Source organism: Phalacrocorax aristotelis, chromosome 9, assembly GCF_949628215.1.
Source record: "Phalacrocorax aristotelis chromosome 9, bGulAri2.1, whole genome shotgun sequence".
In the NCBI taxonomy this organism is placed as follows: domain Eukaryota; kingdom Metazoa; phylum Chordata; class Aves; order Suliformes; family Phalacrocoracidae; genus Phalacrocorax; species Phalacrocorax aristotelis.
The window spans coordinates 37,246,309-37,274,166 of NC_134284.1; the positions used below are offsets into that span (position 1 = coordinate 37,246,309).

The 27,858-nt window shown below is 48.3% G+C and overlaps 1 long non-coding RNA gene across 1 annotated transcript in view; it reads right to left on the bottom strand.

The window, feature by feature from the left end:
* LOC142062237 (uncharacterized) overlaps positions 1–27,858 on the bottom strand; it is a 365,718-nt gene that overhangs the window by 164,616 nt on the left and 173,244 nt on the right. The window contains exons 5-6 of the long non-coding RNA XR_012662407.1: positions 16,734–16,905; positions 1,918–2,141 (exon numbers count right to left, since the gene is read on the bottom strand). This is a non-coding gene — a long non-coding RNA (uncharacterized LOC142062237). The remainder of the gene's footprint in view (positions 1–1,917; positions 2,142–16,733; positions 16,906–27,858) is intronic.

Here is a 27,858-nt window from a genome sequence, read left to right on the forward strand (position 1 = left end):
TTTACACTTTGGCAGCCTTCCTGCATATGAATTGTGATAAAAAAAGTTCTGATAACAGCCCAAAGTTCTTCCCTGTGAGCAGAAATGGGATGGTGGAAAGAGCTTTGATTGCATAGAGAGCGGTACCCATTTGGCCCCGAAAGATGGAAAAGAAAAAGCAGAATATTCTGATCCATACGAGGAGCTGGGCTGTGCTATGCCCTGCCATCCTATCTATTGGTTTCTATTGCTTCCTTGATATACGGAGTCTTTGCGATGTTGCCGAGAATGCCACGTGCGAAGTATGTTCCCTGTGTCTGAAGGGACTGTAAAAACAATGCACTTTTATGAAAAAATAGCCTCATAATCCCAGTTCCATTTGCAGAGATAACACCACGTGTGAGCAAACACAATGCCGAGTTACCCACTTCTCTGGACTGAACAGTGAGAACTTATTTAATCAAATTGTGATCATAATAATAACAGAGACCATCTTTAATTTTGCATTTGTGAGATTAGTTGCCTATTAGCATTCACAAAGGCACTAACCCGTCAGGGTAAACCCATGTTAACGCTGCACAAAAACTGCTAAAAGGCAACCAGGAACGGTAATTTTTAAAATTAATTTAAAACAACTCCAGGGAGTGCCATGGGAAAAGGCGGATCATTAAATGGCCACATGAATATTCACAGCAGCCACGAGTCGATCAGGCGCCGCACGCCTATGTTCAAACCAGCCACATAACGGACTTCCCTGGAGGGACGCCCGAGCCAGGCTCAGCGGATGGGAACAGATCATCCCCCGAAAAAGGCCCGTTCCTCCCCTCCGGCTCTGCCCAGCCAGACCCTATTCATTTCCACGTGGTGCTCAGGGACGTGGTTTAGCGGTGGCCTTGGCAGTGTCGGGTTAATGGTAGGACTGAGTGATCTTAAGCTTCTTTTTCAACCCAAAGGATTCTGTGATTCTATGATTTCCCCTCCTTTGCCTTTTTTCTGCCCTTTGCCTCTAACCCCCACTGCAGCAGCCCTCCGCAAGGGCCATATAGACCCCACCCTCCCTCTGCCCACCCCGCCTGCGCCTCTCCCCACTGGCCTGCCCTCAGCCAAGACGCCGCAGGGTCCTGCCCATCCATGCCCAAAACCGGGAGGATGCTTCCATGCCTGCGAACCCCGGACCCTGCTGCCCGTGCGTGGCACAGGGCTGGCCCTGGTGTCCCAGCCAAGCTCCTCGGATGCTCTGCCTGTACAGAGCAGGGACACAGGGCATTTAACAGGAGAAAGATCAGCCCGTGAGGTATGTGAGGGGGAGATTTCTCAAGCACCAAGCCAAAATATGGTCAGGCTGGTGTACGTCATGTTGCCCTGGGGACACCATGTGTCCCTCGGTCTTCCTGGTGGAACTGAACTGTCCCGGTGAAGCAGTTAGGGGAAAAACAAGAGAAGAAGGATGAGCCGATCAGAAATACATCCTGGCCCGAGAACAAAGTGTGCTGAATTTATACCGCTCCTTCCACACCCGTAGCTCCCCCTGGATATCTTACTCTTGCTTTTATTGCTCAAGAGGGAAAGAAATGTTCTGAAAGGAAGAAACACTGCTGAGACTTTGCTTCTGACCTTGCCACAAGGGGTTAAACGGTCAAGATTCCAGCGGCTGGAGCAGCAGGTATTTCAGTGCAGGCACTGCCACTGGTGCCTACTGGTGAGATGCCAGCCACCTCTCCCCAGTTCACACTGGTGCTGATGGGTATGCTCTGAGTCAGCCCAGATTTGCGTCCCCTGGCAGCTCTGTCACCCACCACGCAGATCACAACCCACTCCAGGAGCACCCAGCACCTCCCTGCCCGAGCACAGGGATGAGAAGGCGGCTCTCCCAGGCATGGGAAGCCCCACCGGTGCCACACGTGTCCTACAGAGCTGCTCTCCCATCCCAGCACCTACCTGTGCCACGGCCGTTTCTGTTCGCCGAGCATCCTCCTGACCGGGTTCAGCTCCAGACCCTCCCCACGGTGGGACCGCCGTTCCCTGGGGAGGTCACAGCCTGTGAATGCCAAGAACAAGCAGCGAGGTTGTCTCTCTGAAGGGGCTCTCAGTGGCACCAGTACTGCCAGGGCGCTGCTTTGGAGCTCGCCTTGGCGCTGCAGGGTTCAGCAATTCTCCCCAACCTGTTCAAACAACAAAAAATGTGCTTGATTTTCTCTGCTTTGGGGTATGTTGGGTTAGTTTTGGAAAAAGCAATCACCAGGTCCATGCAAAAAAATTTATATATATTTTACTGCTCCCACCTCCTTTTACCGTACGTTCATGCAGACCTGTACTCACAAAGACAATAAAACAAGAAGACCGTGGGATACCCATGGATTCATGTGCGGCAAGGGTGAACGCAGGCTTCAACAGGCACAGCGTGTGCATGCACAGCAGAGCAGGGCAGGAGGCAGACCCCGCTCAGAAACCGCACGGGACTCTCAGAGGGCACCCACGTCCCACCACCAAGCTCCCCATGGGGGGCTCTAACCCATCCACACCGCTAAAGACACCCCGCGCCCCCCGTATGCCAAGCGGGCTGCCATGGTCCAGCCAGCGCTGCCGTCGTCCGCGGGGTTATCATCAGTGCATCAATTGTGGGGTTTGGTTTTGTGGGCTTTTTTTCCCCAAAGAATGCAAAACAACAGGAAAATTTCAGGTCGCAGAGCTGCATGTTCAGGCCATTCTCTTTCAGCTGAACACTAATGACTTTTATAAAATAATATTAAACTGACAGTGATAGGAAAGCTAGGAATGACCCTCTCGTCGGGCCCAGGCATCTAAAGAAGGACAGTTTAATTAAGCGTTGCCCTGATGATGGAGGGCCATTGCCATGGCAACTGGACTCAGGCGCTCCACCCTGGACCAGCCCTGGGAAGCCGCCAGCGCCACTCTGCGCTGAGCCACGGTCTAGAGCTGCATGACACCAGGAGGGGCTTTCCAGGTAGCAAAGCAAGGTCCTGATGGCAATTCACAGGTACAGATAAAAAGGTATTAACATACATCACTGAAATACCTTCAGCTACCCGGAGACAACGTGCAGCAGTACAGTGCTGAGGCACAGATTTGTTTGCAGCTCTGATCCGTTTTTGCAATATTAGCTGGGGAAAACAGACAGATTTCCAGAATCTAATAATTATGCATGACTCAGTCTTTCAGTGTTCACCTAGAGACAACCAGTCTGGAAGCAACCGCCCGCTGGCTTCCACTGGAGGTGAGGCTGCACAGCACCGCAGGCTGCCTGGCCCGGGCAAAGCTCAGAGAGGTCAGTGCTCCTCCAGCCCCCAGCACGGCCAGCACGAGCCCAGGCCGGGCTGCACGGACTGACGGCAAAGGGCTTTCCGCTGCTTTCAGAGGAATAAGGAGAGATTTGGATTTGTGAGGGGCTTTTAGCAAAGACGAAAAAATTCTTTAGATTGCAAATGGGTTGAAATATTCTTTTACTCTTCCTTCCAAAAAGCTCTTGCTCGCACTATTTCAGTTTCCTGGCTTATCTGTATTTCCCAGTTAAGAGCAGCTGAACGTAGGTACTAATGCAACTTAGCTTCAAGTCTTTGCTAAGGCTTATGGCTTCCCATCCAGCTGTTTTGAATTCTAATTGTGAAATGCATACACCACCTCCTCTCCCATTTAATTTAAAAGCAGATGACATTAGAGGCACAGATTTTATTTTTAAAGACAGCTTGCAGTTCAATCTATTGAGAAACATAGTTGTTTTGTTTACTTTTTAACCAGGGTCACCACCTTCTCCGCTGTTGTTTCAAGGTTGACAGTGATTTAAACTTGGTGTATTTTTACAACCTGCACCTAATCCAGGGTATAAATCATTCTGAAGGACATTTATTTCTGCCTGTCATTTCACAGGAAGACGCTATTAAAGCTGCTCTCGGTACAATGTGCAATTCAAAAATTTGTTGCTGATGACTTCAACACGCGTTACATTTTCATTAGCTACCGAGAGAGGCAGCGGCAGGGAGGAACGCCAGCCGATTAATCTGAGTAAATGATAATTGCTTTCCCCTCATTTAAGAGCATGTCACTGGTTTTTCTTCATTAATAAAAGGACATCTGCATTTTAACTGCGCCCCTTTTTTTAATAAAGACCAAGTAGAACGGGCTCACTGGACACGTGTGTGGGAAATGCAGAGATATCGCTCTGCTTCCCACCACTCCCTTCATTCTCTCCCCGTGATTTCAGACGCCGTTTCAGAGACACGTGAGCTCAGCTTTTCAAAAGCAATACCTGATTTGGGGGGTGTGCGCTTCCAGAGGACCCTGCGAGAAGCTCGGGTGTTTCAAGGTGTCCCAGCACAGGTGGATGGGGTGCGACCACCCCGTGCCAGCACCACGGAGTGCTCCCCACCAGCACAGCGCCCGTCTGCGTTAGGGACACGCACACTGACACGCGGCACTCACGGCCCCGCTGGGCTGGTAGAACTGCCCGCCTGCCTCCTCCTGGCCTGCAGGACATACGTTTTAGAGATGATCTGACATGGTTTAGGCAACAGTGAGAAGGGTTTGTGCTGCCCCTCATCATTTCCCATCCGTGGCAAGTGCAAAGAGTGCACATGTGTTTGACAGACGTGCATGGCACACAGCTTGCTGGCAGACACGTGCCCCTGGATAGTAGCTTGGCCATGTCTCACCTCAAAACAGAATATCCCCAAACACAAAGTTATCCATCTGTTTTTAAACGGATCCTGAGAAACCCTGGGGCTGCTCTTCTCCAAAGCAAATTCCACCAGGGACCCTTCACTTGAGACAGCAGCAGAGCTCTGGGATGGGTGCAGACCCCCAAAGCTGGGGTCTCCTTTAGAAAAGGCTTCCCATTGCATGCTGATGTGGGTCTGTGACCCACTGCCTGTGGCTCTCTGTGCTGCATGTCCCCATGGGGCAGCAGGCATCGCCGTGACTCGCAGGTGCTGGTGAGGGACCGTTGTCCCACTGCCCTCACCGGTTCTGCTTTTAAGCACAGCCACAGGCTGGAGACAGAGCCAGCACCACCCAAAACCCAGCCGAGCATTGGCTTTTAGAGACCACACAGAGGGAAAGAACCCATTGCCTCCTGCTAGGGACAGAAATGTGCAGCTCCAATATTTTCCTATCTGGTTAATTAAAGAGCCTGTCGCGGTGCTTGCTGGGAAGCTCTGAGCGCCGAGGGTGAGCGGTGCAGAGCATAGCGACATGTGCAATGGGAGGCAAAAGTGTACGGTCGGTGCCGCTCACCGCTGGGCACCTTGCGCTGCTGTTGACCCAGCAGCCTCCCAGGTGGTCGTGGTGACCCAGAAATGCTCCCACAGGGCTTGGGTTAAAACCCATCCAGGTCCCCTCTTCCCCAGAGGGCTGGACTGGTCCCAGAAAGAAACCTCTGGTGGAAGTGGGCTTGGGGACTCGGAGGCTCACAGCCACGATGGGCAGAAAGGGAAGGTGGGAAGAAAGCATGAAAAAATACCCCAAAGAGAAGCGAAAACTGTTTCACACATCATTACCGTAACACAGCAACCACCAACACAAACGTGCCCGCTGAAATCTTGGCAACCTCCAAAGCAAAGGCTGGTTCAGAGAAACTAAAAATCACCCTGAACCTCTGCCTCCAGTTCAGCTCAGACTTTTTTGGGGGTTCCCACGCCTTGCCATTTTGCCGTTGCCTTTTCTCGCTCTGAGCAGCAGAGGCTCGCTCGCCAGCTGCAGCCACGAACCGCAGGGCAAAGCAGTGCGATGGCCACAGTCAAGGCTAAGAAATGGCTTTGCATCTCCAGAGCCCAGCGCGTGCCTTGTTCTCCTTGCCTTTAAACACCAAAAGCATGACAGACTTGAGTGCATTTTAATAAACATACCGTAACGCGCTTCGGCACAAGCACTTGTTGCATGAGCACTAGCTGCGGTGTTATCAGGATGGGCAGCTGACCTGCAGGCTTTAAACCGCAGTTATAATTCCCTGGAGGATGCTGCAGTGGAGCGCTGGCAGGGGCTCTGGCCCACGGGCAAGGGCTGGGGCTGGCAGGGCCCCTCTATCGCCTCGTCTCGAATGGGATTTGTAATCCCAGCCCAGAGATTTGGAGCAAATTGATGGAATGTGGATCTTCCAGTCATTGAGACATCTTTGAAATGAACAGCAAGGCCCTGGCAGATCGGACCGAGCACTACCACCAGGGCATCACTGCCATGCAGTGGGTACGAATTTAACCTGGCTGCCAATTTTATTATCACTTTTTATTTCTTAGTGGGGCTTTGCAGTGGAGACATTCCCCAGGGAACAATAACAATAACAGCAATAGCATTAAAGAAAGCAAAAGCCAATAATTTTAGTTAATTAGCAGGCTGCTGTTGAATTTGCCAGATGCACTGCAGCCCTCACTTTGCAGACCCATCATCCAGGCAGAGTCTTAATGTGATTCCCGACAGATACCTCTTGACATGCCTGAATCGATGAAATTAAATGCCAATGGAAGGATTTCTCATATATCTTTAAGAGCACAAAGCAAGAGTTCCTTGTACAAATCCCATTAAGAACCACTTTGAAACTATAGTCTGCAAAGCCTATTAAATCCAAAAAGATATATTTAAGGCAAAAACTAAAACTATTTGAACTTTGCAGTGTCTGAGAGGCCACTTTAATTGCACAGCAAACAGAGCATTTCTAATCCAGCCCAGATGAGAAAAGAGAGGGCAAAAAGGACACACATTTAAAAGAGACGGAAAATAAATAGCAGAAAGGCACAGAGCGTAATGGACCCAAGGGAGCGGTGCTGCAGAAGGATGCGGAGTGCAGAGATGGAGACTCCAGCGCAAGACCGGCGTCAGATCACTGCCACTCGAGCAGACTTCAGAAGCTGCTTTGAAATGGTTATCCTGACTTTTAGAGGTCTCAGTGGGTTCACGGCCTGGAAAGCAGCCTTCCCGTGCAGAAAGGGGCAGCGCGCACCCACACACTGTCCCCGCTAACTAATCAAAAACCAACCTGGCCACCAAAGAGCCCCAAACAAACCCTGATCTGTGGCAGCAGCAGGTGACCCACACCACAACCGGCCCCAGCACAGGTGGCATCCCCAAGCACTGTGGCCGTGGTGGAGCATCATTAGGTTGCCCAGAGAGGTGGTCGATGCCCCATCCCTGGAAACATCCCAGGCCGGGCTGGACGGGGCTCTGAGCGACCTGATCTAGTTGAAGATGTCATTGCTCACTGCAGGGGGTTGGACTGGATGGGCTCTAAAGGTCCCTTCCAACCCAAACCATTTTATGATTCTGCGATGACCTGCTGACCCGGAGCCTGCCTGGGGTGCAGCTCCTTGGCACAGCTTGGCTCTCACTCAGCTCAGGGGTGACACTGTGTTTGCACGTGGCTCTAGGAGCCAGCGGGTCCCTCTTACGCTCGTCTGGAGGCAGGACCAGAGCACGCCCACCCTGCAGCCCTCTGGACCCTGTGCAAAGCTGCATAGGTGGTCTTGCGCATGATGCGTCTCCATGCAGAAAAGTAAGAGTATTCAAGCAGTGCCTTTGATTTGCAGACCTTTTGTACACAGAGCTCCTCAGCAACTGCTGTTTGCTTCCCCTGTACTTGGCATAGCTTGGAGGCAGATCTGAAGCCTTCTCTTCCTGGAGCTGGAGGAACAGGGCTGCCTGCGGGCTCACTGCCGCAGTGCCAGCCAGCGGCACGGGCACCGGCTGCCTCCTATGTACAGCAAACCTCAGTGCTCTGGGGAACTGCAACGTCCCCTTTCACAGAGAATCACAGAATGGTTTGGGTTGGAAGGGACCTTAAAGATCACCTAGTTCCAACCCCTGCTGCCATGGGCAGGGACATATTCCAGTAGATGAGGCTGCTCAAACCCAATCCAACCTGGCCTTGAGCACTTCCAGGGATGGGGCACCCACAGATTCTCTGGGCAACCTGTGACAGCACCTCACCACCCTCACAGTCAAGAATTTCTTCCTAACATCTAATCTAAATCTACCCTCTTTCAGTTGAAAGCCATTACCCCTCGTCCTATCACCACATGCCCTTGTCTCCAGCTTTCTTGTAGGTCCCCATCAGGCACTGGAAGGCTGCTACGAGGTCTCCCCAGAGCCTTCCCTTCTCCAGGCTGAACAACCCCAACTCTGTCAGCCCATTCTCACAGGAGAGGTGCTCCAGCCCTCTGACCATCTTTGTGGTCCCACTTTGGACTTGCTGCAACAAGTCCATGTTCTTATGCTGGGGGCCCCAGAGCTGAATACAGGAATGCAGGTGGGGTCTCACCAGGGCGGAATAGAGGGGTAGAGTCACCTCCCTTGGCCTGCTGGCCATGCTTCTTTTGATGCAGCCCATGATATGGTCGGCTTTCTGGGCTGCGAGTGCACATGGCTGGGTCGTGCTGAACTTCTCATCAACCAACACCTGCAATCCCTTCTCCTCAGGGCTGTTCTCAATCCACTCATTGCCCAGCCTGTATGTGTGCTTGGGATTGCCCCGACCCACGTGCAGGGCCTTGCACTTGGCCTTGTTGAGTCTCATGAGGTTGCCAAGGGCCCACCTCTCAAGCCTGCCCAGGTCCCTCTGCACGGCATCCCTCCCCTCCAGTGCATCGCACAGTTTGGTGTCATTGGCAAACTCGCTGAGTGTGTGCTCAATCCCATGTTGCCGACAAAGATGTTAAACAGCACCAGTCCCAACACTGACCCCTGAGAACCGCCCCTCGTCACTGGTCTCCACTTGGACATCGAGATGTTGACCGCAGCTCTTTGAGTGCGACCATCCAGCCAATTCCTTATCCACCAAGTGGTCCATCTAATAAAAACATGTCTCTCCAATGCAGAGACAAGGATGTCATGCGGGACAGTGTCAAATGCTTTCACAAGTCCAGGTATTTTGTGGTAGAGAAGCCACCACAAAAGGCCAGGCCTTCAGCAGGCTGGAGACTTGACACGTTGCGAGGATCCATTTCAGCAAGACCCCTGCTCACTTCTCAGCCACTGTCTCCCATGACCAAAGAGATTTTTGGCTTTCCTTTTCCACAGAAAAATATTTTGTTGTCCTTATTGGCTGTGATAGTGTGCTGGTTTTGGCTGAGAAGGGGTTATTTCTCCTCACTGTGGGGGTCAGCTACCTTTCCAGCTTCCCGCGCTCTGCCGCGTGGCGGGGGGGGGGCTGGGAGGGGCAGGGCCGTGGTGGGGGCGGCTGACCCCGACTGGCCAATGGCAGGTTCATTCCATACCACGGGACACCATGACCAGTATATTGGGGGGGGCAGTGGCAGCGCGGGGGCGGCGCGGCGTCGGGTCGGCGGGTGGCTGCGGCGCGTGCGGTTTGTTTCGGCGGTTCGTTCCCCCTCTCCCCTCCCTTCCCCCTCCCCCGGGGCTTTGCGCCTCTCGTTGTTCTCCTTTACATTGCATTTCTACTGTTGTTTCTTTTAATTTTCATTATTAAACTGTTCTTATCCCAACCCACGAGCGTTACCCTTCTGATTCTCTCCCCCATCTACCGGTGGGGGAGTGAGCGAGCGGCTGTGTGGGGCTGAGCTGCCGCTAAACCACGACAGATAGTTTTTGTATTTTGAAAGACATCACTAAAAATCCAAAATCAACTATTACCCAAACCTCAGTTATTCTTCCTTTGTTGTTTTTCTCCTGGCCATTTGAAAAGATGCACTTTTTTGTGAAAACAGTGGTTCTCTTCCTGCTTGCAATTCTGCAAATACTGAATGGCACCACTTAATAAAATTACAGTGGGTTAAAACCTGAATGAGAGGAGAAGCAGAGCATGATAACTGTTCCCTCGCAGAGGAAAAGTGCGTACATTCAGGCAGGGCTGCAGAGTGCAGACGAATAACAATACTTTGACTCTGATGGGTATCTGATGCACACTGGCTCAGAATGGTAATGTTTTATAAGCAGAATGCATTAGCTCCTCAGCACTAATGCTATAATGAATACATCAATGCTGATAATGTATATATGAATCCAGAAGTTGCCTCTTCAGATAGGTAGTGTCATCAAAACAGCACTTCACGGAAAATTCCTAATATCCTTCTTGATTGTAACATGCCGCTGACTAAATGAAGCAAGAAGAGAGCTAGTGCCACTGCTCCTGGCTGAACCGCAGCCTCTCCAAGAGGCGCATGCCCCAGGGGAGGTGAAATACTGAGGCTGGGTCGGAGAAAGTCCTGGCTGCACGCAGATGAGTCTAAGATGAAGGAGACCAGCCTCCCCCATTTCAGTTATTCCCAGTGGCATCCCAAAGCATTTTGGGGTCACAGAGGTGCTTCCAACATGACTTCATTCTCGCTGTGCACCAGCCACTGCACCCCAAAAAGGTTGAGCCATGAAATAACACTGCTCCTTGCATGAAATTCGGGCTGTCTAGACACACACCGAGATCGGAGCTCCCAAAACACTACTTTGGGTAAGTTCCTTCAGAAAACACCGGTGACGGTGCCAATGGCCCACGGCAGTGCCCTCCCCAGCACCACACCTCCCATCCCTGCAGGAAGCCCAAGGGTGGCAGGAGGTGGGGAGGCACAGGCAGAGCCTGGGGGCTTCCCAGGGGATCCCCAGCATGACCCTAGCCTGGCAGCCAGGAGCAACTTGTTCCCCACACTCAGTGTTTCTGGGGAAAAAAAAAAGCACTTTGGGCCATTTACTACAGTTTTCTAGAAGTGGATGGATATGCCCAACTCCTGGCCAGCCCTCTCTCCAAACCCACATCTGCTGCCTGTAGGCACTCCATGGCAAAGGAGCTACGCCAGTGGCACCTGTGTCCCACAGCTCCAGAGGTTTGGGGCCTCCGTGACCAGGGCATGGTACCAACCACACCGTCCCCTCCAGCTGCTGCTGGGCTCCTCCAGCAAACAGAGATCCAGGACTTCTCTAAATGCAGCGTCACGAGTAACAGCCTCTCCTTCCAGGAAACGCTTATCTCCTGGAATAGCAAGAGAAAAACAAACAGACAAAGCAACGCTCAAACACTAATTAAGGTCTGGGTTTGAACTACTGTCCTAGTGACTCAGTGAGAAGATGGATAACGTGCTTCCACAACTCTGCTGTGCCAATTTAGCATCTTCCTGGCCTGCAATCAGAATTGTAACAGCCGAACTCTTCATCTCCCCTCTTTCAGGTGACAAGACTGAGGTGAATTTATGTTATTTATTTATATTTTCCAGGTGAGAGGAAAACAAGTTGGAAAACTATTCTCAAATTCCCCCCACTCGTGTTTGCAATGGCAGTTTTGGCATACAAGGTTTTGCAACGTCACAATATCTTTTGTGGAAGCAGCGGCATGTTTCGCACCCACCCCAGTTCCTCTAGGAGCAGCCTGGACAGCCTGCCTCCACTGCAAGCCCACCTGTAGAAAGCGGCCTTTGATATGAAATTGCTGGGCTCAATAGCAATCCCCTCGAACCATAAATTTCCGCTTTCACTGGCTCTGAAATGCAAACTCAGAGGTCCTGCGAGAGTAGGTCCAACAAGCCCATCCCACGCCACGCCTTGGCATCAGCAGCTTCTCTTCAGAGCACAAGCTGCGCCGCTACGACTCGCAGTGAAAAAACAACTTTGCCACTCAGCGGCTCGACGGCGCGCGCTCGGCTCCGCGCGTTGCCATGGCCCGGCATCGCTGATGAGTTCTTTATGCATTCCATTTACAAAACATAATTATTTGAAGAGCTGAAAGTGAAGCTATCCATCAAACCATTAATGCTGCTCTGCTCCCTAATGAATGCTTGAAATCCACATGCTCCGCTCCTTATGTAGTTTTAAGTAAGGACTATACTGAACTTTTACAGCATTAAATGTGCTACGGAGACAGCTACGGTAAATGATCCTCTGGATAGTCCTGGAAGTACTTGCTAGATATTCCCTATTGTGAACTTTTTCTGAAACTCTGAACAGTTTGGGGATAATAATTAAAAAACACATTTCGTTCACAGCTTCCAAAGTGGATGTATTTCCAATTCCCCAAACAAGAAGAAGCCTCCTGTGTCTACTGAATGATGACAGATGACGCGCACTACACAGTATTTATAATTAAGTGCAAATGTCAGTGCATAAGAGAAAATAAAAATGGACAAAGAAGATGAGAATTTCGTAGTGTGTGACTGCCACTGCACTGCGATGCCCGGGAGTGCGCTAAGTGTAAAGATTTGGGGTTAGAGAGAGACACAGATCTTCCGCTAATGTTCTGGAAAGTCATTTTAGGTGCAAAGTAGAAACAGAACAAGCTACCCAGCTTAAATTATTTATGAAAACAATTAGCACGTGTTGTACATATATCAAAGACAGAAGGGGAGTGCAACTATTATAATCATTTGTTTCAATAATCCTAATTACTTCGGTGCAATTAAACGTACGCCAGGAATGCTACACGGCCGCAGACTTGTCTAGGATTAAATACCATTAAAACTAAAATAAAGCCTTTAAAAGGTACACAAACAAGCTGATAACCAGCTGCCCCGTGCCCTCCTGTGAAACACTGCAGCCCGCTCACAGCCGGAGCAAGGCGCCACAGAGACCACCACGGGAGGAGAGCGTGCGGTCCAGGGCTGGGAGGGATTTAGCGTCTCACCTTGTCAGCTGGACAGCAGGCTTGAGACATGGCAGAAAAGGGTTTCTGGACAACTAACGCACCCAGAAGTTGGTATCTTTGTTAGAAGCGTAGTTCCCTTTTCTCCGTCTGGCAAAATGGGGATGAGCCACTTGTGTTTGAAGGACTCTGAGATAACCCACGCGGTTTCCAATCCGTCAGCAGCAGAGGCAGCGGCTCATCAGCAAGCCCCCGATCCACACGACGGCGGACAGGCACCTGTCAGCCAAAACGCAATGCGAGGGATGGAAATAAAACAGGAGCCGTGTTGCATGTTCTCCTGATGTGCTTCCTCCCTTCCCCGCACAGAGCACAGACGACACGCCGGGGCAGGCTGCTGAGGTCAGCCAACACGAGGGGGTGAAACTGCACTGCCGAGCGCGGGGGGCACAAGGCAGCAGAGAACCAGAGCTGTGACTAAATCGTTGGAATCGAGACTAGCGGGTGGAAAGGGATGACTCTGAGAAATACATGACAGACATCACCTCTGAAAAATAGATGCCTCTCAGTTTCCACCGTCTGACCCTGAAGGACGAAGCACGACCACCAGCCTCAGCTCATCCCGCTCCTACCCTGCACACAGCCCGCGAACACACCCGCCAGCAAACACCCGAACCAGGCACAGGGTTCACACACAAACATCCAAGGCACCATGAGAAAGGAGGTAAATGTGAGATGAATAACTCCTCGTTATTGTCAGCTGGAAGACTTACACTTTGAGTAGAGGGATATAAATTGGAGGGTTTATGTACCGAATGTCAACACAGTAGAAAGGAAATCGAATAATTAGCAGTGAGAATCTAACCTGAAGTATGAGTATCGTTTTTAGCCTACAGTCTCGTTTTGCTCTCGTATAACCGACCAATGTCATTAATGACTGTTGCCAGAGGACGTGATTCAGGGACGGTTGCAGGAGGCATTTCCTACACACCCCTACAACAGTTCTGTGCTGTGCTGTGGGTCAGCACCAAGGTGGCTGAACATTTACTAACTAAACCCCATACATTTAACCAGACTCAAAGGAAAAAAGATCCAAACGGCTGGGAGGGGACGGGATTTCAAATGAAAACTCCAGCTGCAAAGAACTGGAGCTGGAGAGGGAAGAGAGATGAAAGCTTCTATTCAACCCTGTACTCTCTGCAAGGAATTCACTACAATTTATCGAAGCAGCCAAGGATATTTTCAGTGCAGCCCATTTAAAACCAAACTACCTCAAAGCTTGTACGTGAACCTCTAGGTCCTGAATAAGAGGGAGAAAAAGAAAAGGAAAAGAACAACAAAATAAAGGAAAGCTTCTTTATGGAAAATTGGTGATATGCTTTCAAGCATCCCTGTGTATTTCTAACTATGCTGGAAAATGTCAAAAAAGGGCCACTTGGAGGCAGGGCTCTAGTACAACTCAGAAGTGATGTATTATTTGGTTTTCTTCTCATTCTTCTCTTTTGCTTCTCCTCTCCTGTGGCTGTAACAGGTGCAGAGAGTCCGTCTGACATAGCTAGCACCAGATGGCATTAATTTATTGCAAAACTGTTTTCTTTTCTAGAAAGACTTTGTTGGTGTCCCTCACAACTTCAGTCAAGTTCCCTTCATTAAATCAGCTCTGTGTATTAAAATCTGGTCTCTGGACATAACGGCCCACCACAAGGAACTCAGATTCAGAGACTTTGTTTTAACAATTAAACGGAATCATGGGACTGGATTTGCAACACGATCTTCAATGGTGTTAGGCAGGACTATGGCTGCTGCCAGTCTGTCTCAGGTTCTCGAGAGAACTTATTTTCCTTGGCAGAGGGAGCTTTTCCATCACCCAAAGGAAAAAAAAAAAAAAAAAAAGTGCATTTGGCCACTGCCTTTCCCTGGGCAGCATCTTCTGATTTGTTTTATGGGTTCAAATGCTGAGCCAGGGAAGGCCTCCACCGGCTGAGCGGGGCTGTCACCCTCACACCGGTGTATTTATGGGAAGGTCAGGGTCTGTACGTCTTCAGATAACACAAACAGCAAACTTCAAACACGTGATACTCAAATGAAGAGAGCAAATGAGCCAAGAGTGTCTGAGCCGAACCGGTGAGCGAACAAGTGAGCGAAGCAATGGTGCCCTGAAGCAGGGTGCACTGGCAACACAGGGATGTGCTATTGCAGGAGAGTTTTGCAGCTGTTTCAGCTTCAGAAGACATTTTTGGGTTCCAGATGTAACAGGATAACACAGCGAGGACACCAACAATGAGAAAGGAAATGAGTGGTCTTACTGAACTAAACTGTAAATACCAAGAGAGATTAGTGAAGGGATGTGTAGTCCCCTAGGTGAAATTGTAAAAAAAAGGATCTGAAGTTTTGGCAGCAAAAAGCTGTCGATTAACTCTTTTTTCACCATATTTTATCTCAGATAAATTTAATTTAAAAGAGGTTGCATTTTAACTGAGGTGAGAAAAGGGTCCACTGCAATTTCTCATCAGCAAATGTCACCCTCCAGTATCTTCCTGGGGCATTTCCACCAGTCAGGGCAGGAACCGGGTGAGTGTTTCCCCGCTGCAGCTTGTCAGGGACTCAGTCCAAACCTTGATTTAGGTTTTCAAGCAGCTGGTGCCAACCAGCAGGAGCTGGGGACAGACAGAGGTTTAACAAGACCCCATTCTCCTGGCAGCACCAAAAGCATTGCCTGTACTATAAAGTGTCTCACCGTAACTGCCGCAGCAAGTCCAGCCTCGCTCATCACGGCAACAAGCTCTGCTGGTGCCGGATTTGATGCCTAGAGCCAGCTCCTGGGAATGCTTGCAGGGCTCGGCTTCCATCGCTGGTGAACAGGCTCCTCTTATCCTGTGCTGAAGTATGTAATGCAAATAAGCACAGCAACTATTGCAAGTGTCGTCCTCCTCTTACGGACTACATGAGTTCATGAAAAATGGTCAACTGAGGAAAAATTAAATAAATAAAAATGCAGATAGGAGTCTTTGCTTATGAAACTCCTGCTGCAGATGTCCGGCAGCAAGCCAGACTAATGGAAATATCACTCTAAATTTGTCTGTGCCTCTTCTCTAAATCACTGTAGGAATGAGGATACAGGAGAGATGGAGTTGGGATCTGATGCAAATAGAAGTGATCTCAGGCTCTGACGACTGCCACGCACGAAGTTTTAATGGGTACGCTATTGAATCATTGCCGAGCAGCCATTCTGTAGTTATTCATTTCTAAATAGGCCTTAAAAATCTGGTGCAATTTGCTCTACAATATCCAAACTGTACATTTGACTCTAGAAGAGAACCCCCCGGTGACTCAAGAGTGCAGCACCGCAGCCAGCCCAAAGCAATTATCAGCTTCCCGAAATAGAAGCCGGAGAGGGCTGTGCCAGCTGAGATACCAGAAACTCTGAAATGAATCCTACCAGATCCAAATTACTCACGTAGCGTGTTGCAAACACTTTGAAGCCAAATGGCAGATTCCCTCTGGCCTATCAAAATTCACTGAAATACACCGCTTGTTAATTTGTTGGCAAAATATTGCAAACTTGACAAGTACCATGGGGCAAAAGTCAAACATAGCATACCATGTGATTCTTGTTAAGATATTAAATTTGCAAGAGAACAGCCTTTCCCATAACCTTAAGAGATTAAAAAGATGGTGAGTATTTTGCTGTAATTGGCCTTTTTCCTATTTGTACTGCATTTATGAACAATATTAATTCACACACAATTTAAGCCATATGGCGGAAAGAAAATTAAAAAGTTACAAAAAGAAAATTAGCTGTTGATTTGTTTTCCATGTCTGGGAAATTTTCATCTTAGGTTTCAAGTTATATATCTCTTTTAGCTTTAAATAAAAGCAAATACAAAATTTTTAAGATGGTAAACCTCTTCTTCATTGTCTTGGCAGAAGAATAGCCACTCGTATCGCTACCGAGTTCAAGTGGAGAGAGTGATGCGCTTGCCAAGATGGACCAGTGCAGCCCTTCACAGAATGGCTGAGGTTGGCGGGGACCTCTGGAGGTGACCTAGTCCACCCTCCCAGCTCCAGCAGGGTCGCCCAGAGCAGGCTGCTCAGGACCGTGTCTGGTTGGGTTTTGAGTATCTCCAAGGATGGAGACTCCACAACCTTTCCAGACAATCTGTGCCAGTGTTTGGCACAGGAAAAGTGTTTTCTTGGGTTCAGATGGAATGTCATTGTTTTTAATATGTGTCCATACCTCCTGTCCTGTCAGTGGGCACCACTGAGAGAAGCCAGGCTCCATCTGCATCCTTCCATGTCCATGTGGAGAAGACCTCCTTGGGTATCCTCCAGGATGAGCAGTCTCAGCTCTCGCAGCCTTCCCCTGTAAGCAAGATGCTCCAGCCCCTTCACAATACTTATGGCTCTTCCTACAAAAAAAAAAAAAAAAACTGTCCAAAAAAGGATACTTATGGGCAAAGAAGGTGTTTGTAAGTAATGCATTTCCAAATCATTCTCCCATCACTCGGCAAAGACCTTTCAAAGAAAGACAACATCTGAATATAGTCCTGAGCACCCTGTACATCCATGGCCTGGCTACATCTTGACTGAACCTCTCCCAAGGGGTCCCTGCAGGGGTTATGCGTGGTTATACGTATTCCCTCGGTATCTGACCGGTGGTTTTATTGTCTTTTTGCAGCAGAAGCACAACAGCCCATATACAGTATTTGGGAAAAGGGCAGCAGAAGTCCACCTGCCGCTGGGTGAACCACTGCACCTCAGACAGTTAAACCTCCCAGTAAATGCCCAGGAAGCTTACAAATGAAGTTTAACCATAATCCGTTAAACTCCTCAAGAGAGGAGTCACCCCGTCAGTCTAGATGAACATCACCGGAAAGCTTGGCTTCTTACATCTACCTAAGGGAAATTTCCTCTTGCTGTTGTCATCTACTGTGTAACATGAATTCTACTCAAAAGGGAGTTTGGAAAATAGACCCAGCCATGTTTAGAGAACTCAATTCTCTTTGCGTTCCTTTAAGTTGAATTAAATGAGACTAATGTGGTTTAAAAGTTCTTGAGCAATACAATTAACGCCATTACAACTCAGTAGTTTGCAGTATTGACTTCGCAGCTGAAATGGAATTGGTTTTCTCGGGACTAATGGGAAATCCTACATTTCTAATGGGAGACATTTAGCAGAGACATATGCTTTTTAGAGGTTCTTGCTCATTTGTAAATATTGTAAGGTATTTATTCCATGGGTGCAATGCAGCTTTCACCATAGCACAGCTGGTTTTCCTGGTATTTGTCCAGCGATGCTTCTCACAGACCCATTTGTGACTTTGCCGAGCTCTCTCTCTGTCTGCTGCTTAAAAGCTTTAGGAGGTTTAATAATAGATAACAACTCATGTACCATTAGCATGATTAAATGCTCAAGCAAAAGATTATCCAAGTTAAAATGACCAGATATCTAAATTCAGAAGGGACAATTCTAATTTTTTTTAGCTCATCAGACTGCCTTTTCCAAGCATCCATTTTGTCTCACGTTTACCCTAGGGCTTGCCTTTGTCTTAGCAGCTGTTCTCTCTTCCCTCTAAGTGCCCTGCCACACAACACAACCCGCTCCTCAGTTCCAGCCATACTCAGGCTCCCTCACCTTAGCAGTGGTTATTTCACAGAACTGCTCAGAAGTCTCGGGTGAGACCAATTACCTGGTCCTGGTGACTTCTCACATGTCTCTGTGCTGTCATACAGCACAGCCCTGGTCTGATTTGCCACCTTCTCACCTAAAACAGAGGGTTTGTCCCCAAGGCATGAGGCAGCGGGGAGCAGAAATAATCAGCACAGCCCTATGTCCCTCTTGCTGGGACGTACAGGAACGCAGCACCTTCAGCCACGTCGCTTCTCTTCCTGCAGGTGTCAGATGCTGCTATATGTCAGGCATTGCGTGTTCCTAGATAACTGCTGTACCTATACAGAGCGCTCCGTATACATAATGGTGGCGCCCACCACCCCTGGTGTAATCGAGGGCATAGACAGCCACATCCAGCTGGTCACCTGCGCCCCGCCCCATAAAGGAGCAAAATTCAGGTGACCTATATGACGCTTTCACTGCAGGAGGAGGAGAACTGCATCCCTAAAACACCCATTCCTCTCCAGGGATTACGAGGGACCCTTAGAGGTCCAATGGAATAACGTCTCTTTATGGTCAGGAGACATCTAGCTGGCAGTGACATTGAGCCCCAGGGGGTGATTCACTTCATCCTCAAGTAGGCGTCTCCTGCTTAGATGAACCAGGCTCGAAAGGCACGTGGGTCCTTGCCAGGAGGAGGGAGCCAAGCACGGCAGCTCGGGGGTGGTGGCTGCAGGAGCACAGCCGAAGCTCGGCAGAGCAGCCCCTGCACAGCCAGCCCAGCTGTGGCCACGGCGCTGGTGGTCTCCACCGTGACCATCCATCCCTGCTCCACACCAGGAGCTGCCTGATGGCTACAGGGCACTTCATCAGTATCTTCCGACCTCAACCTCAGCTTTTTTGCAATGCCGGTGGTTTCACCGAGTTACTTCATTGTAAATGAAGGCAGACCCATTACTGCAGCAGCGGAGTGCTGCATTGAAAGTGCTCTGGTGGGGACCTTTGATGGGTCCCACTGCTGTAAGGGGCCTCGGGCAAGGAGGCACTCAAGGACATAATCTTCGCAAGCCTGATGGGGAATGTCCTGGAGGGATGCAGACAGCCTAGCAGCAGGGGCCAGTCAAACCCAAGACAAAAGGAACTAAGATAAGAGTCAGAACACCCCTGAAACCAACACACCTCGCTACACACTGTGTCAGGGTTGCCTGATGGGGCAACTCACGATCAGATGTGGAAGAAGGGCTCGGAGTTCATGGAAAGGACACAAAAAACACCCCTTCAACAAACCACTAGGGACCACCGGAGACCACCTGATGCCTCTTCAGGGGCTCCTAAGGGACTTAAAATGCATGGGTAATTAAGATGCAAGTATTATAATTTGTTCCAGGAAATGTAATGCGTATGTACAGAACTGAGCAATACAGGCTTTGTCCATCGCAACTTGTGGTATGCACGCTAGGAGGAATTTATCCCCCGTGCATCCAGCGCCCTAATAAAGAATGCCTGCTTCTTAATACTGTGTTGGTGTTAAGGAGTTTTATTGCCGATTTCGGTGACGCCACCCCTAAAGGGAATGGGATTCAGAGGCAAGCAGGAGCAAGGGCAGATGCACACTCATGGGGCTGAAGCCTTGGAAGTCCCTCACTCCCGGTGTCGTTACGGACATGTTGTAGCAAGGGTGAGGCGAAATGATGAGCAGGAAAGGAGCTGACCTCTTCTCGGAGGCTCAGGATCAAGATAATTAGTGAACTCATTACCCCTCTCCTGAACGCAGACACATCGCCTTTTAATCCTGTACCTTGGTACAAAACAGAGGACCTTTTGGTAAAATGAAATGTCAGTAAATTCAGGGTACGTAACGGGAAAAGTTGCTTCACACACTACATGAAATTGCTGCCACCCCAGGTCATCGTGGTGTAGCTGCTCTCTTGTTTTGGATTTTCAAGGGATAGGTAATTTCCAGCCCACTCATATATAATTTCCAGTTCTGTGACCATCAGCGATCAGCCACATTTCAGGGCGACACTGATCACCAGCTGCCATAAAGACAGACTTTCCCCGTGACATGTAATTCTAGTCCTGATGACTGCAGGGGGGTCTCTGGCAGAACTCACAGGCTCTTGATGAAGAGGGTATTGAACAAAACAATGGGAAGCCAAAATCACAATGCTCGATCACTGGAAATTATCATGGTTACAAAGTAAATGTCAGACTGCATTTCCTCGGAGCTTTGTTAATATAAATAAACCTTTCAAGGCAATGTGGGCTAATCAGATACCACCCTTAACAGGTGACTGCAGAGCAGCCTAAATACATGTGATCTAGGGTTTTGCATAAAAGACACAAAAAAACCTGCTGCTTTACACCGTGTCAGAATGAACAAAGGGAGTGCTCAGAAGTTGAGGATGGCTTTTGCTTTGCATTTTTTGATTCATTAAAAGGAGCAGCTCCAAATCCTTGCCAGAGTGAATCAGCCCCCTTTCACGTCCAGTACCTGGGCCAAAATAACACCACAACAGTGTGACAAATCCAGCTCTGCCGTCCTACTTCATTAACCAGAAAGCCATGAATGACGAATGCACACTCTTGGGTACTCTCATCTGACCAGCCAGGCTGCAATTAGTGTCTTTCAAGTCCTCCTCCCCTTCCCAAAAACACAGGAATACCTCCTGGGTGAAAATTAATTTGAAGACCAAGCTTAAATGTGTTGTTGGCACTCAGTTCAACCCCACGGGGAGAAGTTTTGCAATGCTACCGTGTGCTCCATGCCTAGGTTGTATCGTTTCAATTCAGAATCACCATGCTGTCCGCTGAAAACCCTGTGAAAAGAAGGTCAGCAAAAGTAGCTCTTCTCCCTGGAAAATCAGACTGACAGCAGGAATATAACAAAGAACTGCAGGACATTTTTCTCATCAGCAGTGACACAGACCAGAAGAAAACCTTAGAATATTAGAAACTTATTAAAGACATAATGTCACTGCCCAGTTTTGGGGAGATTTTTTAAATGGCTCATACTGTACATTGGCAAGAGAGGTTTTCTTGCGCTGAACATGCTTGGCACATGCCTAAGTGGAAGCACAGCGCTGCCAACCGCTCCTTTTACATTTGAAGTATGATGAGCTTTAATACATTTGCAAACCCGCACAGTTTTATAGTCCCTGTAGGCATTGTCTACACAAGAAAAATTGGACAACACAAAACACACGTGCAAGAACCGGTCCACGTGCACCTGGGCTGTTAGCTGTGTTGTCTCCAGACACCTCGGGGAGCGTTGGGGAACAGACGTTGGGTGCAGACCCCAGCCCGTGCCGAGGCGATGGGCCAGCTGGGAGAGGAGTTACCAGCCCTTCCCCAAGAAGCGACAAGGCAAACTTCAGCAGCTGGGGATGGTAACCCCGAGGGCTGCCAGGTCAGCATAACTGCAATTTCTTTACAAGCACGAACAAGCTCTTCATGAGCAAATGGGACATGGCACATCCTGTGCTTCTTACTCTGAACCTGCTGGTTTAGCACGGGGACCGTGCGAGCTGACTACTTTCACCTAAATGTATAAGAAACTAAAGCCAAAAATCATCAATGTATTGAGGTTCCCAAAGCCTTTTTAGAAGCTCATCTTTCCAATGACTTTACATGCAACTGAGCTGCTTTTATTTTTTCTCCAACTTAACATACCAGGGTTCGACTTAGAAATAGAGCATGCTTATTTTGGAGTCCCTATCATTACTCCAGTGGGAGATTTGGGGCCTTTTTGCCACAACACTTATAAAGGATGGAGAATCAGCAAACCTTTTTTTATTAATTTCAATAAAATCACTATACTATATTAGTGAAGAAATCTGCATTTCTGCTGCAACACCAGGACCTGTACAAAGCTTTTGGTCTTGGTCTCTGTGTTCCAAATATCCATAGTTAAATATGGACCCAAAAGGTTCATAGGCTCCTATAAGCCTAATGATTCTCCTGGAGAGGTGAAGACTTCTTTAAAGAGCTTCTGCACAGAGCTGTTGACAGAGGATAACTGCATTTCACGAACTACAATTAGGATGAGAAGTGGAAAAAGGTGCCAAGAAAAGTAATAAATAGGGCAATTTATTTCTCCTTTTTCTATCCCCGCCTCCCATGCTCCTCTTTAGGCTCACATTTCTTCACAAGCAGTTAATCCTTGGGATATATCATTTTAACAACTGTTTGCACTCTTAAAGAACATTTGCAGTAAAGAGAAACCTGTGAACAAATAATTCTTCTTTTAAAAAGTTGCAGTGGAAAATGGAAAATATTTTACTTTGCTCATGAACTTTTAACTGATTTTCTTTTCCTGTTTCATGGGCTGTGAGAGTTGTTTTCCCTTTATCAGTGATAGAAACATCTCCTACCAGACAAATGATTTCTTTGTTATTAAATAACTCATTAAAGATTCAGACAACTCATGACTTGCAGGGTTTCTGCACAGGGAGCTGAATTCAGTCCACCATTCACTCATGTCATTGGGATGAAGAATCTGACAGGCATGAATGAGGCTTTGTGTCTAAAGGAGGGGAATTCTCTTGTCTGTCATAAACTGCGCATTAAAGTTTAAGCAACCACCATCAGATTGATAGATTTGTTGGAGAAACATGTACGTATATTTCAGACTTTTACAGGCAAGTAAAGAAGGGCGCTTGTCCCATAGCACAAGGAAGGAATGCTACAGGAGACTGAAGAAACGTACACTCAATACCTGGAAATGAGAGCTTTTAGATATTGGAGCTTTCCATCAATTTAATATCTCAACAGGCTTTATCAAGTATTCAGTAGAAAACCACATATTGGGAGAAAGGAACATTATCATATGAAACTTAAGTATGCAACGCCACACCACCAGCTTGAAACATTACTGATTACTTAATTTTTTGCTCAGTAAAACTACATAAAGCCGCACAACAGTAGGTCAGATGATTCAAATTAGATGTTAAAAAATGCTGTTCTCTTAGGCAATTGAAGGCACTGGAGTGTAAAACAAGATTGTATTTGTTTGAACCGGCTAAGAGGGAATTCTGTGATTTTCCATTACGGTGCGTCTCTTCAGATGAAGCTGCTGTCTGCCCTGGCCTGCTCACACACTTTGTCTTCCATGTGCTCTGGCTCCTGACAACTCACAATAACTCTCCCAGATCAGTTTTTTGAATTTTCATGCATGAGGTAACATAGCTCTAAAGTATTTATTTCTCACCTGCCAGGCTACAATACATACAACTACAATTATAATTTGGAATTGAGATACCGACACATTAGCATTTGTTCTTCTCCATTACCGGGGTAAGCACTTCGACCCTGCTATGCCAGAGCCCGTGCCATGACTTTGCTGATAGTCTTTAGTGCTCTGAGAAATTAAGTGACCCTGATGTTTCCTCCTATTGACAACAAATGCCATAAATCTTTTATTATACACTTAAATATAAAAGACAAATACCGTGATGCCTTGTTTCTTTTATATTTTGACACTGTCTCCCACCCTCCCTCCCTCCTAGAGAAGCTGGTGGCTCATGGCTTGGACGGGTGGACTCTTCGCTGGGTAAAAACTGGCTGGCTGGCCGAGCCCAGAGAGTTGTGGTGACAGAGCTAAAGCAGGCTGGTGGCCGGTCACAAGCGGGGTCCCCCAGGGCTCAGTGTTGGGGCCAGTCTTGTTTAATATCTTTATGAACCATCTGGATGAGGGGATCGAGGGCACCCTCAGTGAGTTTGCAGGTGACACCAAGTTGGGTGGGAGTGTTGATCTGCTGGAGGGCAGGAAGGCCCTGCAGAGGGACCTGGACAGGCTGGATCCATGGGCCGAGGCCAGTTGTGTGAGGTTTAACAAGGCCCAGTGCCGGGTCCTGTCCTTGGGTCACACCAACCCCAGGCAGCGCCCCAGGCCTGGGGCAGAGGGGCTGGGAAGTGCCCGGCGGAGAAGGCCCTGGGGGTGCTGGCTGACAGCCGGCTGGGCATGAGCCAGCAGTGCCCAGGTGGCCAAGGAGGCCACCAGCCCCCGGGCTTGTGTCAGCACTGGGGTGGCCAGCAGGAGCCGGGCAGGGATGGGGCCCCTGTGCTTGGCCCTGGGGAGGCCCCACCTCGAATGCTGGGCTCAGGTTTGGGCCCCTCGGGACAAGAAGGGCCTGGAGGGGCTGGAGCGTGTCCAGAGAAGGGCAGCGGGGCTGGGGCAGGGTCTGGAGCACAAGTGTGCTGGGGGGCGGCTGGGGGGGCTGGGGGGGTTTAGCCTGGAGAAGAGGAGGCTGAGGGGAGCCCTTCTCGCTCTCTGCAGCTGCCTGAGAGGGGCTGGAGTGAGGGGGGGGCTGGTCTCTGCTCCCAGGTCACCAGTGACAGGGCGAGAGGGAACGGCCTGAAGCTGCGTCAGGGGAGGTTTAGGCTGGGTGTGAGGGAAAATGTCCTTATTGCCAGAGTGGCCAGGCTCATGGCTTTAGATTGCTATAGCCTGCACCAAAAGCATGCTTTGGACTCAAGAGGGGACCGTACTACACCTAGGAGATTTTCTACTGTGAGCCTTTGCAAGCCACCACTGTCTTCATATAACAGTCTGGACATAATTTTTCAAACACAGGCCAAAGCCAATAATTAGCTTAGTGTGTAATTATTTCTTTCAGTCAGTCTGGAGTTCATAATCTTTGGGAAATTTATTTCCTGAAGGGCTTCTGAGGGTTTTCCAACTACAGAATGCAATTTGTTAACTGTTAATAACTACAAAATTAGCTAATTCATTCAGAGCTAAAAATAACTCATCCATGTCAACAGTAATCATCAAGTTATCTGTAAATTCAAAAACAGCAAAGAAAAAAAATATATATACCTCTTTCTCTAGTCCAAGACATTCAGTGGGGAGGACAATTGTTACTGGTGAGGACCAGACATTTCAGAGGACATCGTGGTCTCAGGGCTCCGCAACGTGTATGGACTCAGAATTCCTGTTGAGCTCTTCAGTTGCAAACACTCTGTAAACTGCCTTTCCTGCCTTAGCTGGGTACCACCTTCTCCAAGCTGGAATATCCTCCTGTTTCTGAGGTCTCAAACCCTTTCTCTTAACCTCCCTTTTATTCCAGCTGATATCTGTCAGCCCTGTTCCCCCAGAGAAGACAGACCTCTCCGTGCTTCACCATTTCCCACCCATGGGACATGCCCACCTTAGAGCATGCACCACAACTTCTTGACCCTCCTGGACACCAGGATTACTCCTGTATACGCTGAGCTTACTTGCCAGTTAGTTTTGGTTCAGGCTTTTCTTTTCTTGGCCATTGCATGAGGAACTGGTTTAGAATTCAGCTCTTTTCCTAACGCAAAATTACAAGATTGACTGGTACTTATAAACTCCCTGGTGAATGATGACACTAGATGATGTCAGAAGCTAAGGGGATATAAATGTACTACTACAGTGCAAATCATTCCCATTTATGAGACCTCTGGATAAATTTTGGATGCTAGAAAGAAAGCCTTCGCCGTGTGCTGGTTTTCTTCCCCTCTACAAATGTCATTTCTCTCTTCTGCTCTCTGATGACTGCTGCACCCTGCCTGTGCATAAATATTTTATCTTGAAAGCCATTTTATTGTACCCTGTATCGCATGGTAGGGCATCTGAACAACAGATAGACCGAGGGAAGCAATTTAACAGAGGGTAGCATCTCTCAGTGGACGTGAAAAGAAGATCACATTCACTTGGTGAAGTAAGGAAAGCAAATTGACTGCAGGACTACGGGGGAAATCTCTGAGCGTTGGAAGTCTAATGGGTTTATTCCCAAATATAACTCGAGTGGTTTCAAGGGGCTGCAGCAGCAGTGACTTCAGCAGCAGAGGGTTCACTAATTAACAGCACAGTCGCCGCGCGACTCGCTGCTGAGCACCACCCCTCTGACCTCCACTGTATTTGTGACAAAGTCACAAAAGCTCAAACTCTCAGAAAACCGCGGCTATTTTACAAGTGCGTGAAGGAAAAGTATAAAGGAAAACACGAACCATAACCTATCACGCAACATGTGTATCAGATGAATTTCCAGTCGCTGCGGCCAGCTGTAACTTCATTATGCAGCACGATCTCCCTGTAGCACTGCTAGCCATGCACGCGCGCGTGCCGTGATAAAATAGTGGAGCTTTATCTCTAAATGCAGGCAACACAAAGCACCCTGATAAGAGTAAATAATTTGTTTACTTCTAATAGATTTCTGCCACTGGAAAGAGAAATAAATGTCCTGTCAATTTTAAATATATATATCTCTACATTATCTATGGTATTAATCTGAGGAAGCAAAAGCTGCCTAATAAGAAGCCGTAACATTTATTTAAACTTCACAACATACTCAATGACAAAGACATACATGCATATTCACACACCATATACCATCTTCAAGGGTTTTTTAATCAACTGTAATATTCTATTATTTTGAAATATGATTTGAGGACATTTGTTATCTCTTTGGATCAAAACAAAAATAGGCTCTTACAATACTGTTATGTACCGTAAATACAGTAGCTGGGTCAAAACCAAAAGGTTGCAGACTTTATGAAGCTTTAACCTTGGTAAAGCAGATACTGGGACTCCTCTCCGAGCACTATCCAGTAGGATGATCACTCCTTATCTGAGAACTGAGTTCAAAAAGCATCCAGATCAGTAGCAAGACACCTTTACAGATAAATCTTTACCAATTATCTGAAATGAGAGTTACCTGCAGAGAGACTTGACAGGTGCTAATCTGCTACATGGAGACCTATAAGAATACGCAACATGGAAATCCATCACCTCCTCGATTACTTTCCTAAACTCAGGAAAGAAATGGCTGCGTTGATACAGGAGAAAGAACTGCAACTAAAAGTGGGGAAAGAAGGGTAGGCAAAGGTTTGGAGAAGCAGGAGCAGAGAGGAATTGGCTGCTGATGGTGGGAAATCCACCGAGGGGAGGGAAATGTGCTTGCTCCTCCAGCTCAGCACGACTGGGAAGTCAAGGAAGGTATGGGACTGAAACCTCTGCTCTCACCATGACAAAACTCTGCAGAACTTTGGAGTGTTTAATCAGCTGATGCTTGCAGCCTAAATAAAGTTTATAGCTTCACATTAGAATGCTCCCCCCTGCCTTAGATACACACCGTACATAACAGTGAATGTAACGCAGTGGTTATGGTGGCCACTGAGCACTCAAAACGATTTCTACCGGAGTCAATAAAACAAAACAGCCCTCAGTAGGAGAGAACAGAAACCTTAATCAGAAAGGAGAACTTTCATAGCAAGCTACATGGGAAAACACATTTTAAAGGCCAAAAGGATCAGTAAGGAAATGGTATGGAGGTGAGGAAAGGATTAAGTGCTCAGCCAAGAATGCCTGCGACATGATGGATTTAACCTAAACACAGCTGGATCTCAAAAATAAGTAGGGCTGAACGACTGGTTATAAAGATTGGTTAAAATGCACCACTCTAAGCTCAGAGGGAGCAGGCTCATATGTCACAGCCAGAGATAACAGAGATGAACTATGTATTAGGGCAGCGCCGGACAGAGTCTTACGGGTTGAAAATTGCAGTCATGGTAACAACTTCCATCACAGAAGAGGATGACAGACCATCAGCGAGGCTGGGGAGAGCGAGGAGAGAAACCAGATGAAAAAGGTGTCTCTGGGAGAAGAATATTATTATTAACTGGGAACCGTAACTGTTCAGATGTAAACTGTTAACTCCGGGTGCGCTGAGTGGAAAGGGCAGTCAGACACGACCCTGCTGTCACTGGTGGAGCTCCTCCCGGA